This window comes from Marmota marmota, unplaced genomic scaffold (genome assembly GCF_001458135.2).
Source record: "Marmota marmota marmota unplaced genomic scaffold, marMar, whole genome shotgun sequence".
NCBI lineage: Eukaryota > Metazoa > Chordata > Mammalia > Rodentia > Sciuridae > Marmota > Marmota marmota.
In genome coordinates, this window is record NW_026000016.1 from 38,706,104 (window position 1) to 38,718,399 (window position 12,296).

At 41.8% G+C, this 12,296-nt stretch overlaps 1 long non-coding RNA gene across 4 annotated transcripts; it reads right to left on the reverse strand.

Moving 5' to 3' along the window:
* Positions 1-2,726: 2,726 nt before the first annotated feature.
* LOC125618499 lies at positions 2,727-12,167 on the reverse strand. 4 transcript variants are annotated; one of them, XR_007349815.1, is made up of 5 exons: positions 11,632-12,161; positions 8,065-8,142; positions 6,092-6,273; positions 5,218-5,381; positions 2,727-3,099 (listed from the first exon to the last, which is right to left on the reverse strand). It is a non-coding gene; the product is annotated as an uncharacterized LOC125618499 (long non-coding RNA). The 4 variants fall into 4 exon arrangements; XR_007349817.1 differs by having other exon boundaries at positions 6,092-6,180; positions 11,632-12,159; XR_007349814.1 differs by having other exon boundaries at positions 5,218-6,273; positions 11,632-12,167.
* Positions 12,168-12,296: the final 129 nt, after the last annotated feature.

A 12,296-nucleotide genomic window follows, 5' to 3' on the forward strand; every position in this document is an offset into this window, starting at 1 on the left:
CCAGCTCAGAGCAGAAATAGCAAAGGACGATGTGGAGACTTTTCTAGAAATCTGGCAGCCAACTCCAGGAGGGGAGCCGGTTTCCACCCTCAGGATTTCAGCTGCTATCTGTAAGCACTCACCTCTTTCCAACTTCCAGATGCCCCCACCCCAGACCACAGGAAATGGGGCGGGGAGGGTGCTGCTGGACACTCCCAGTAGCCTCAGGAAACACCTCCAAATGTGTCAACAGTGGCAGAGGTGGCTGGGCCCTAACAAAGGTTGATTCTTCCATTCTTATCTTGACAAAGCCAGACCTTTCCCCCTAGCCCTCCCCCTCCCCCATGTGTCTCTGGCTTTCCTCCAACTTCTCTAACCAGAGGTTCTTCCACAGAACCCAGGAGAGGTGAAGGGAGGGGGCTAGAACCCTCCTGGGACTGGAGGAAAGCAAGACGGTAATCAGAAAGAAAAATCCAGTTGGCTTCCAACTAGTAGCACATTTTGTCATGAGTGACCATTTGAGAGTGTGACCCAGTTAGAGGAAAAGAAGCAATTGCGTCTTGTAGCCATTTTCCCTGAGTATATGAACATGTAGGCTTTGGAAGGAAGGACTGTGTTCCCCGGGGGTGGGGTGGGGGGTGGGAAGGGTAGGGTTCTCCACCACAGCTGGGAAGCTTTGCTTCCTCAGAAAAATCAAACTTTCCCACCTTTGACTTGCACATCCTGGTGCAGCAATGGCTCCACCTGCTGGCCTTGCTGAGCTCCTACTGCTCCGCCTCAATTCAAGTGGCTCCATGTTGAGTTTCTCTCTGCCACTGCCCCACCCTGAAGAGTCTAGTCCAGTTTATGTCATACACAAAACTCATATAACCACAGAAAGGCACTGATGGAGAGGACCTTAAAGATACATTCAACCCAACTTCCTTATGATATAGTTAAACACAAACTAAGGCTCAGAGAAAGGACACAACTTGCCCAGTCAGCTAGAATTCACAACTCCCGAATGGGAAACTTTTACCTTCATCATATCACCCTGTTCTTCTGTGGAGTCCTCTGGGTTCCTCTAGTTGGATGCCATGAAGTCAGTAAAGGAATGTCAGGGTAGGTCTGGGGCTTCCCATTTGGAGCATTTCACCAACATGCGGTATGTGTGGCCTGGCCCTCCAGCAGGTCCTGGGCCTAGCAATTAAAATCCCAGGAGATGGCGAGGTTCAGCTCCTTCTGCTGTGCCCTGGGGCTCTCTGCCATATTACATTGTTCATTACAGACTCATGTCTGCCAGATTTTCATCTAAATGGATAAATGAGAGTACACTCAGCCTTGATGAATAGGTCATCCCCATTCCATTCCTTCTAAGTAGATCAAGTCCACACTTCCTTTTCACACAAACCCGGGAAAGGGTGAGCAGTTTTGTGCAACCAGATGTTTCTTCCGTCCAAGGAATTTCCAGCCACTGTTAAGTCATTCACCAACTTTTATTAAACACTTGTTATTTGTCATTCACTGTTCTAGAGTCTGGAGATATAGCAGATGTTCACGGAGCTTACAATTCTAGCAAGGAGATAAGCAACAATCTTATCACAGGAAACATATAGGTATGTTTTCGGGGCATATGAAGAGCTATAAAAATATAAAATACAGAAGTTCCCCTTTATATGTTCTGAGATGTCTAAAACCGCAGATAGTACTAAACCCTACATATGAATAGTGTGATCGTGCAATAATTGACCTGATAACCGAGATAGCTTCCACGTGACTAGCAGGTGGGTAGCTCATACAGTGTGAATACTCTGGACAAAGGGAATATTCATGGGCTGGCCAGGACAGAGTGGGATGGAGAGAGATTTTTTTAGCATGCTACTCAGAATAGAATATTAAATTTTCCATTTAATATTTTCTGATTGTGGTTAACCATAGGTAAGTGAAACTGGAAAGAAAAACTAAAGGGGATGAGTGTAGATTGGGAGTAATGGTTGGTGTTTTATATGTGGTAGTTACTTTTAAAGAGGTGGCAGTTGAGAGCATAGGTTCGTTTGAAAGAAGAAGTGGATCTGGTTATAGGTCAAGCTGGAGAGCTCCTCCCATGCAGAGCAAATAGCAAGTGCAAAGTTCCATGAAGCAGACTTGTCAAGGGCAAAAAAGTGTGAGGGAAGGCAAGATGGCCATTGAGGCTGCATTGGTGAGAAGGGAGAATGACAGGAGGCCAGATCATATTAGGCCTTTTACTGGAAATCACCATTTTGAGCAGAAAAGTAATTTGATCTGATTCCTGTTTTAAAAAGATCCTGCTGGCTGCTGAGTTAAGAATAGAGATAGAGGACAAAAGAGGAGAAGGAAGGAGACCAAGTAGACTCTAGTGACAGTGTCAGGGGAAATGCTCATGGCCAGGAGCAGATGATCATGAAGTGGAATTCAAAGATGTTTTGAGCCAGGCGCAGTGGAGCACACCTGTAATCCTAGTGGCTTGGGAGGCTGAGGCAGGAGGATTGCGAGTTCAAAGCCAGCCTCAACAAAAGTGAGGTGCTAAGCAACTCAGTGAGACCCTGTCTCTAAATAAAATACAAAATAGGGCTGGGGATATGGCTCAGTTCCCCTGAGTTCAATCCCCAGTAGCCCCCCTCAAATAAAAAGATGTTTTGAAGTTAGATCTAATAGCACTTGATCAGTGCATTTATTCCTTCAAATAATACAACAATTTATAGGAGCTAACCTTCATTGAGTACTTAAAAAAATTGAGACACAGCATCAATGTTAAAATAGAGTATTTTACTTAATACTCACAGAACTTCAACAAAGTAGGTACTATTCTTTTAGAAAAAGAAACAGAAACTCAAAAGAGTAACAAGGAACCATGTGAGATGCTCAGCCAACAGAGGTTGAGATGAAGAAGATATGCATTTATTTGTACCCACAGATTTTAAAACATTGCAAAGAATACTATAAGTATATTCAAACAAATAACAACAAAATAAATACAAGGAATAAAATAAGAAATGATATCCCAGAAGTCAACATGAAGTACAGTGCATCCAGAGTGGGCGGGCTCCTTCTAGCTGGGGAGATCTGGGTAGGTCTGTGAAGGTGGGTATGATTTTGATGGTGGTGATGAGTTGAGGATATCTGGAGCCAAAAGAAGAGCACATACAAGATATGGAGTCAAGAAAGTAAAAGTTACTTTCAAAGAACAGTCTTTTTCTCTGTATAACAGAGAAAGAGGATGTGTTAAGGGAAAGTGAGTTCCAGAAAATTCGGTGTGTCACTGATTGTGTAGGATGGATAAAGCTGGACCAGAGTTTAATTTTATTCAGTAGAAACGAAAAAAAAAAAACCAGAAAAAAATGAAATTATTTGTTAATTTATTTGAAAATAATTATTATTCCATTACCTAACATGTAACAAAATGAAAAATAATTATATTTTACAAAAAAAATTGAGAAAAAGAGTGGCACTGTTTTACACTTTGATAAATTTCTAATATCTGGCTTAATAGAAGATTGCCAATTCTCTTATGTGCCTCTGTATTAGATCTGTTGTGATACTACATGTGGTGCAGCCTCTGGAACTCCACTCTGCACTTGTGAGAGAATGAAAGTGAAGAAGGAAAATAACATTTTAGCATTAATATGAAAATAGTTTTGATTTCAATGACCCTTTAGATTTGTTTAAGGAATCCCCAGGGGACATTGGATCATACTTTAAAAACTCCTACTCTCAATCTGCACAATTTCAGTACCAACTAGCCTCATGCGGCTACTGAGCACTTGAAATGTGGCTAGTATGAATGAGGAACAGAACTTCCAATTTTATTTCATTTTAATTAATTCAGCTTTTAAAATGAACCATATACATTGTGTGTGTGTAAAATATAACCTTTAGTTTTAGTAAAAAAAAATATATTTTGTTTTAACCCTTAAAATTTAACATCTGAATTGAGATGGGCTTTGTTAAGTACATGCCAGATTTTAAGGATTTCAAGAGAAAAAAAAGAATGTTAAGTATCTCATGAGTACTTTTTTAAATATTAAGTTTGTGTTGCTATGATAACATCTTGTATATACTAGATTAAATAAAATGTATTTTAAGATCAATTTCATGGCTAGAGTTGTAGCTCAGTGATGAAGCGCTTGCCTCACACATATGATGCAACTTTGATTCTTAGCACCTCATAAAAATAAATAAATGGTCCATATACAACTAAAAATATCTTTTAAAAAAGATTAGTTTCACCTTTTTACTATTTAAAACGTGGCTACTAGCAAATATGAAATGACAATAAAGAAGCTGGGATGTGGTTCAGTGGTAGAGTGCTCACCTAGCATGCATGAGGCGCTAGGTTCCATCCTCAGTACCATGTAAAAAAATAAATCAAAAAAATAAAGGTATTGTGTCCATCTACAACTTAAAAAAATTCTAAACAAACAAACAAACAAAAACAAACAAATAAATAGCTCACAGTGTAATTCTATTGGGCAGTGCTGCTCTAGATGAATCCAGACAATACTGGCTGGCTTTGTGTGCCACCTGAGGTGTATTCTTCACTGTGAAGGTAATATAGAGCCACTGGAAAGTCTGAAGGAGACATAATCAGATTTATACTTTGGAAAGCTCTTTGGTTGGAATGTGGATCATGGACAGAAGAGGGGCCCAGCAAAGAGACGACTATACTCTGGAAGTTAAGTACAACATGTGGCTGAAGAAAAGTGGCTGGATGGGAGATGTCTTGATGATACAGTCAACTGGATTTGGTTCTTAGGCATAATAATGGTTTTTATGGCTATATGGGAGAATGGCCTTATTTTAGTTTTGTGTGCAAAAATCTTTTAGGAATGAAATTTTATAATGTCTGTACTTAGTTTCCCATGGTCCAGCATACCACATAGAAGCCTATATATCCACATACACATGTGACATACCTGTGAGAGAATGAGAGTGGAAAGGCAAATTGCATTTTAGTATTATCATGAAAAAAAATACATATGTATATAAAGAGAGATGGGGAGGGCCAAGAAAGCAAATGTGATGTAAAATATTAGCAATTTTAGATCTAGGAGAAAATGATCCAGTAAATGGGGGACTCATTGTTTCCTCTTGCAACATTTCTGTAGGTTTGAAAATTTTCAAAGAAAGAAGATGGAGGGAAATTAAAAAAAAAAAAAAAACCTTAAGAGATCTAGTAGTCACTGTTTCGACATAACAGAGAGGGGGAATAGCAGCCAAGAGTGTTTTATGGTTTCCTACCTGGCAATGGAGCAGAGGCTCTCTCTTTGGGAAGATAAGACAAGCTTTCTCTTGCTTTGGAGTGTTGGCTGCATCTTTAAAACCTCCACTTTAAGCTGGTAGCTCAGGATATCTAAAAGGGTTGGCCAGGTAGCAGAGGCTCTCACAGAGAGCTCAATAACTAGCTGTGGAATGAATGAAAGAATGGCTAGCTTGGATTCATAGTTCTCTTGTGCAAGACTTACCTGAGGCAGGAATGGTGGGTCAGGCAGACCCAGATGAAAGTGTATCCCAGCTGGGAAGCTGGTTGGGGAACCAAGGTTGTAAGGGAGGCAAGAACACCACTGGAAATGGATTAAAGTTGCAGAAACAGAATTTATGAGAACTCTTCCCAGAAAGAGTTGGAAAACATTCCTTAATATGTCACTGGTGGAGAGATCAGAGGGATTTTTGCCACACATAAGTAAAGTGACTTGGGCTTTCTCATCCCTAAAATAGAAATCATGATACTTATTGGAAGGGTTTCTCCCCATAATAAAGTGTGATAATGGGAAAATTATAACTTTGGTTATTACTTGCTCTTCAGTCTACTATAATCTGGTTTCTGTCCTCCTCCACTCTACTTATCTTCCCCCAAAGTGAACCCCTCCCCAAGGTCAAATACAGCGCAGTAAAATTCAGCAACTGCAGCACCAACAAATGAAGCAATCAGAGCAATCATTCAGCAGTGATTAATAGCGACAACTCCCCTTGGGTCTCAGATGTGAAGCTATACATAGGTAGTTATTCCTAGCTCTTACTTGGTTTTAATGTCTTTGGCCTTCAATCAATCAATTCACCTTCCTCTGACCTGCAAGACCTCCCCCAACAGAAAGATTTCCTGAGTAAGAATCACCTGTGAATGGAACCACTTCAAGATCCGCTTGAGCTGCATTAAGTGGCCACATGGTGTCGTGGTCAATCTCTCTGGCTTTGGAATCAGGTCTGCATTTGGAATTCAACTCTGACATTAGCTGTGGAACTTAGAACAAGTAACTTAAAAAAAAAAAAAAGTTTTTTCATCCTCAGTTTCCTCCGCTGGAAAAAAAATGGGTATTATAATAAATACGTCATACCATTTCTACAAGTATAACAGGAAGAAAAACAAATGTTGTTATGAAAAAAACAACTGCCATATGTCTTCATTCTAGGGTGGGGCAGGATTCATCACAGATGGTGCTTTGCTTATTGGTCAAGGAAAATACTTCTTGTTAAACATTTTTAGTTTTAAAAAGTTACTGAGCTTCTATTCTCTTGGTTCCTTCTCTGACCCGAGATTGAGAATATCCTTGAATGGAAGCGTTTATTCAAAAAAGCGAAATTTCTTTGCATAACAAAGTAACAGAAATATGAGGTTTTCAGCGGAGACAAAGACCGGGAGAAGATTCTTAGGGAAAGGGAAATGTGGTTGCAGGAAGGGCTCAGAGTAGAACAGTCCAGAAGGAGGGTGCTGAGCATATTAGTGATTTCCTGTGCCGTCTGCTATCCTGTGATGGCCCCACCTTTCAATAAGTCTTCTAGGTAAAATGGCCCTGTGTCCCAAGGAGCCTTTAGGGAAAGAAGAAAAGAAGGGCTTAGCCTGCCATTTGTGAAAGTGAGGGGATGAGGGGACAGCATTGTCAGGAGGAAGGTAAAAAAGCTTGCATGCAGCCGGAGCAGGAATCCATAAGGAAAAATGATCATGAAACTGCCAATTCATTCCCCGGGAGTCCTTGGAATCTTGGGAGGACATAGAGTTCCCACAACATTGTGTATGAGAGCTAAGGCTATTAAAAAAAACAATAATAACAACTGTGATTTAAGAAGGATGATAAAAAATCAGTTTCCATAAGGATTAAACGAGAGAATGTATATAGAGCAATTAGTTCAGAGGCTAGCTCATGATAACCACTTAACTAAAGGTAGCTTTTATTATGATGATTTATTGTTCAATTTCTCTTTTCTCCACCTTTTTGAACTTCAAGGGCTTACAATCTACTTGAGAATTATGAACTAGTCACTCATATATTCCACAAACATTTATCACATTCCTTATATGTAACAGGTATGTGTAATAATTTCAGGCAGCAGTAATTAGCATAGCTGATGTTACTGAGGGCTTAGTACGTGCTGAGTCCTGTGCTAAGTGCCCCAAATGGTTTATCCTCACCACAATCCTGGGGAGGAACAATTATATTTCCACCTGACAAATGAGAAGACTAAAGCACAGTGAGTTTGAAAAGACTTGCCCCAGATCACAAGTCAGTAAGACAGATGAGTTTTGAACCTGTGCAGCTGGATTTGAGGGCAGGCTTTTAAGTCCCACACTAGGCTGGTTTTTTTTTTTTTTTAATGCCATTGATAATGCCTGTGAGTTGTGGCATACAGAGGGGCAGGAACCATGGGGGAGTAATTCTAGAAGGGTGGGTAGGATTTTCTTCTTTTCCCCACCTCCCATTCCCTTTTCACTTCTGAGCTGTCAGGATAGGTGTTTGATAGATCCTAACACATCTGTCCACCGTCGCTCACTGGCTCCTTTGAATTCTCCCGTTCTGCCTGTGCCCACTATTAGCAAGGGGCAGGACGAGGAGGAAGTGAAGGGAAAGGTCTGACTGGAGCAGTCAATAGATAATTAGAAGCTGACTATTTTACCATAATGCAGCACAACGGCAATAAATAAATCAATCACTTGGGGGATGGGGAATGACTTTCCTATAATCAGCTATTAAAGGCTTGTATCACTAATTAGTCTATTAATTAGAATGGTTCTCTCCCTTCCACATGTTATCAGCCTGCCAAGGCAGAGAAAACCCAGCCCCCAGGGCAGGAGATAAGGGAAATAAGACAGACCTGAAGCAGCAGATTCAAACAGCTGGGCTTGTGTGTGTGTTTAAAAGCACAGCTCTTAGTGCCCGGGGGCGAATCCACCTGCTAGTAGGAAAGGAACATTTATCAAAAACCAAAGGGCTGTTGTCTTTGTTGAACAGAAAGAGGGGGAAAACGATTTAATCTTTAAAGAGAAAAGTCACCATAAACACACACACACACACACACACACACACACACACACACGGGGATCTTGTGAAGGGCAGTTCCACCGGGTGTCCCCTGGGGCTCTGGACAGGTTGAGAAACAAACACGCAAAGGCAGCACTATGGGAAGATCCAGCAGCAAAGAGACTCAACACCTGATGCCCGGATGTGTACATCCTAGGGAACACACACATCAAGCTCCTACTATGTGTCGGGCACCACTTCCGTTCTTCACATTTGTAAAAATGCCTCGTCTGATGATATCACTGACATTTTCAGGATGCCCTTGAGTTATTTCTGGAGCTTCTGAAAAGGGGCTTCAACTAAGCCCCCACAGTCATGTTTTTGGCTCTCTGTGGTCCACGCCCCCTGTTCACCAAGATCTCAGGAAAACCTCTCATTACCTTGGCTCGACATGGGCCCAGAAAGTCAAAAGTCATTCTTGAACAGTTCCAACAACCTCTGACCTCCAAAGCTGTCTCCACATTCCTGGGAGCAAGCACTTCAGCCTTCATTCTGTTTTCTTTACTTCCCCAGCTCCTCTTCTCCTCTTTGACACCACCTGGTCACCAAATAACCCGTTCCCATGGCTTGAAATACAGCAGCCATCGGGCCTGGGTGTTGCAGTAGGCTTCTCCACTAGCAACAACCTGCCAACAGCCATCAGTCATCCTTTTCAAGTCTCACAACAGACACATGATAGGCTATTAACCCCATTTTGCAGAATGGGCACATCAAGGCCCAGGTGGTTGATTTGGCCACACTTCTGCAGGTGCTGACAGAGCACTTAATATGAACTCAGTAGATATTTGCTGATGGACAGAATTGGACATGGGGAGGAAACAGATATCCAGCTTCTGGGAACCTTGGAGCCTGCAGAAGTCCAATTACATGGTACAGAGGGGCTGTCGACTGAGCTCACCCCACTAGGGTGTGATTAGGGGCAGAAGTGGGGAGCAGAGAGTCATCTCCAAGGTCATTCTTCCTAGCCCATTCCTTTCTGTCCTGTTTCCACCACCAACCCACCTCACACACTGAAAAACTCTTTAGAAGAAGGCTGAGCAGTGACATTTTTGAGCACATGATCCTCAAGATGTTGACATATATGTGTCCCAACACTGCTTCCTATTTTAAGGATGGGAGGGAAGAGAAAGGGTGATGTGGTGGAGAGAGCCTATGCTGGAACCCAGTGTCAAGCCTCTTCCGTTCTTGGTAACTATCTAGATGACCTTAGGCAAATTGCCTTCTACTGTCCACCTTTAGTTTCCTCATAAGCAAAATGGGAAATGTCAGCTGCCTATTCAAAATGTTACCGTGAGGATCAAGTGAAGTAATACAACAATACTGACTAACATATAGATATGGAGGACATTAAAGTTGCAAAGTACTGCAACGTATCTCTTCAGCCAGCTTCAAAGCAACCCTGAGTACTATTATCCCCATTTTTTAGTTAAGGAAATGGAAGACTCAGAAAGATGGAAATTCATTTGTTAAAAGTGAGTGATGCTATTCTTAAAAAGCAGTAGACCTGGTCCCACCGCATCTTGCAACACCACTGTATTGCTCCAGAGTCTTTTATCTGGAATGTGTATCATGTTCAAAGTTTTCATTAATTTAATAAAAATTTGTGTGTTCCCACCTGACACCAGGTATGATACTAAGCATTGAAGACACTATTGCAGAAGTATTATGGTGCCAGGGAAAGCAGACATCATTTTAGATGTGGCTAATGTTATTATTATTTGTTACTGGGGATTGAACCCAGAGGTGCTTAACCACTGAGCCTTATCCCCAGCCCTTTTTATTTTTCCTTTTGAGATAGGGTCTCATTAAGTTGCTTAGGGTCTTACTAAATTGCTGAGGCTGGCTTTGATCTTGGGGTCCTCCTGTTTCAGCCTCCTGAGCTGCTTAGGTGACTTAAACGACAGACACATACTTCTCACAGTTCTGGATGCTGGGGAATTCAAGATGGAGGGACTGGCAGGTTTGTTTCTGGAGAAGGTCTGCTCCTGGTGTGTAAATGGCCAACTGTCTTCTTGTTTCCTCACAAGGCAGAAGGCAGAGAGAAAGAGAGAGAGCAAGTGCTTGTGTCTCTTCTACAAGGGCTCTAATCCCATTCCTGGGGGCTCTGCCTTCATGACCTAATTACCTCACCTTCTAATACCCTCACTTTGGGTTTAGGATTACAAGTATGCTTTTTAAAAAAAATTCTTTTTTTAGTACTGGGGTTTGAACCCAGGGGTGCTCAACCACTGAGACACATTTTATTTTATTTAAAATTTTTGAGACTGGGTCTCACTAAGTTGCTGAAAGACTTGCTGAGTCGCTGAGGTTGGCTTTGAACTTATGATCTTCCTGCCTCAGCCTCCTGAGCTGCTGAGATTACAGGCATGTGACATTATGCCTGACACAAATATGCATTTTATTTATTTTTTTTTAATTTTTTATTGTGGGTTGTTCAAAACATTACAAATTTCTTGACATATCATATTCCACACTTTGATTCAAGTGGGTTATGAACTCCCACCTTCACCCCATACACAGATTGCAGAATCACATCAGTTACACATCCATTGATTTACAAATTGCCATCCTAGTGTCTGTTGTGCTCCGCTGCCTTTCCCATCCTCCACCCTCCCACAAATATGCATTTTAAGGGCACAAAAATATTCAGTCCATAGCAGATGTGGAGACTGGCTCTGAGCATGTTGAGACTGGAGGCAGGCAGGCTAGGTAGGATGGAGACAAATGCCGAAATCCAGGTGAGAAATGATAGTGCGCTGAGAATTCAGAGGTGGGCAATCTTTGAAATTTAGTATGTGCAAGGAGGGAGGGAAGTAAGATGGGACAATCAAGGATGACATCCTGGTTGCTTCTGTCATGTGCCACTGTACTTCTGGCATGGCAAGTGGGTTTTGATACCCCTTATTTGGAGTAATGGATACTAGTGGCAGAATAGCTGCTATTTGGCAGATGCATTCTCATGAACTTGTATCCCACCTTCATCCAGGAAACCCTAAATTGTGGCCTTGCCCAGAGGAGAAGGAATAAATAAAAAGACCTTGCCAATTTGAGAATTCTGTTTTTCAGACACGGAGATGTAAGTGAAGTAGTTACATGTTGGTTATTGGTGGAGCATCCATCAGGGGAGGAGGAGGGGCACAGGTTCCCTTGAAACAAAAGCATTCCTCTCCCTGAGCCTCCTGTTCCCCTCAACCCAACTTCTCTTTAATTATTTATGAACAGTTTGTCAAGGGCATACCATTTAAGATACCTTTGTTGCAGAGGAGGAAATTGATCTTAAAAGAGTTTACAACTAACCACACAGATAACCACAGGTGCATGTATATCTACTAGAGACAAAAGACATAAAGAACATACTTACTCCCAGAAAACAGAGGTCCCAGATGGCACTTGAAGAGGCTTTTGTACTGGCCTGAAAGCACAAGTGGAATTTCTTCAGGCAGAAATGTGGGCTTGGGGTCTGCTGGAGATATTTCAGGAGGAGGAAACAGCTGGAGGAAAGGTGGAAGCAGATTCAGAGAATCAATAGCTAGGTCTCTTATCTGTGGATACCTGCAGAGAGGAAATTTTTAACCTGGGGGTCATAGAGCTTTGAGAAGTTTCAGAATTCCCTGAAATTCTATGCAAAATTGTGTTTCCTATGCATGTGAATACAAAAGAACAGAGGATTCACAGCTCTTCTATTCTCAAAAGGGTCTAGATCCAAGAAAAGATTGAAAATCAGTCCTCTAAAATCTCCTGAATTAGAATTTACAGGTAGGCTGGTGCATCTGTGTTGTTTTTTAAATAAGCTCTGCAAATGACCCAGTGCACACGTCTGATCTCATCTCTATGATCTCTATGCAGGCTTACGGAGGCCCTACAATACCAGCTCTCGTCATTTTACCCCCATTTTAAAAGAGGGGTCACTGGGAGAGTATTTTGAGGACGAAATGTCAGAGCAATGGGGGAACCAGTATGATATGCAAAGACTCAGGGATAGAGTGAGTGGGAGTTGTCCTGTCCCAAGCCCCTCCACCCCTGTCT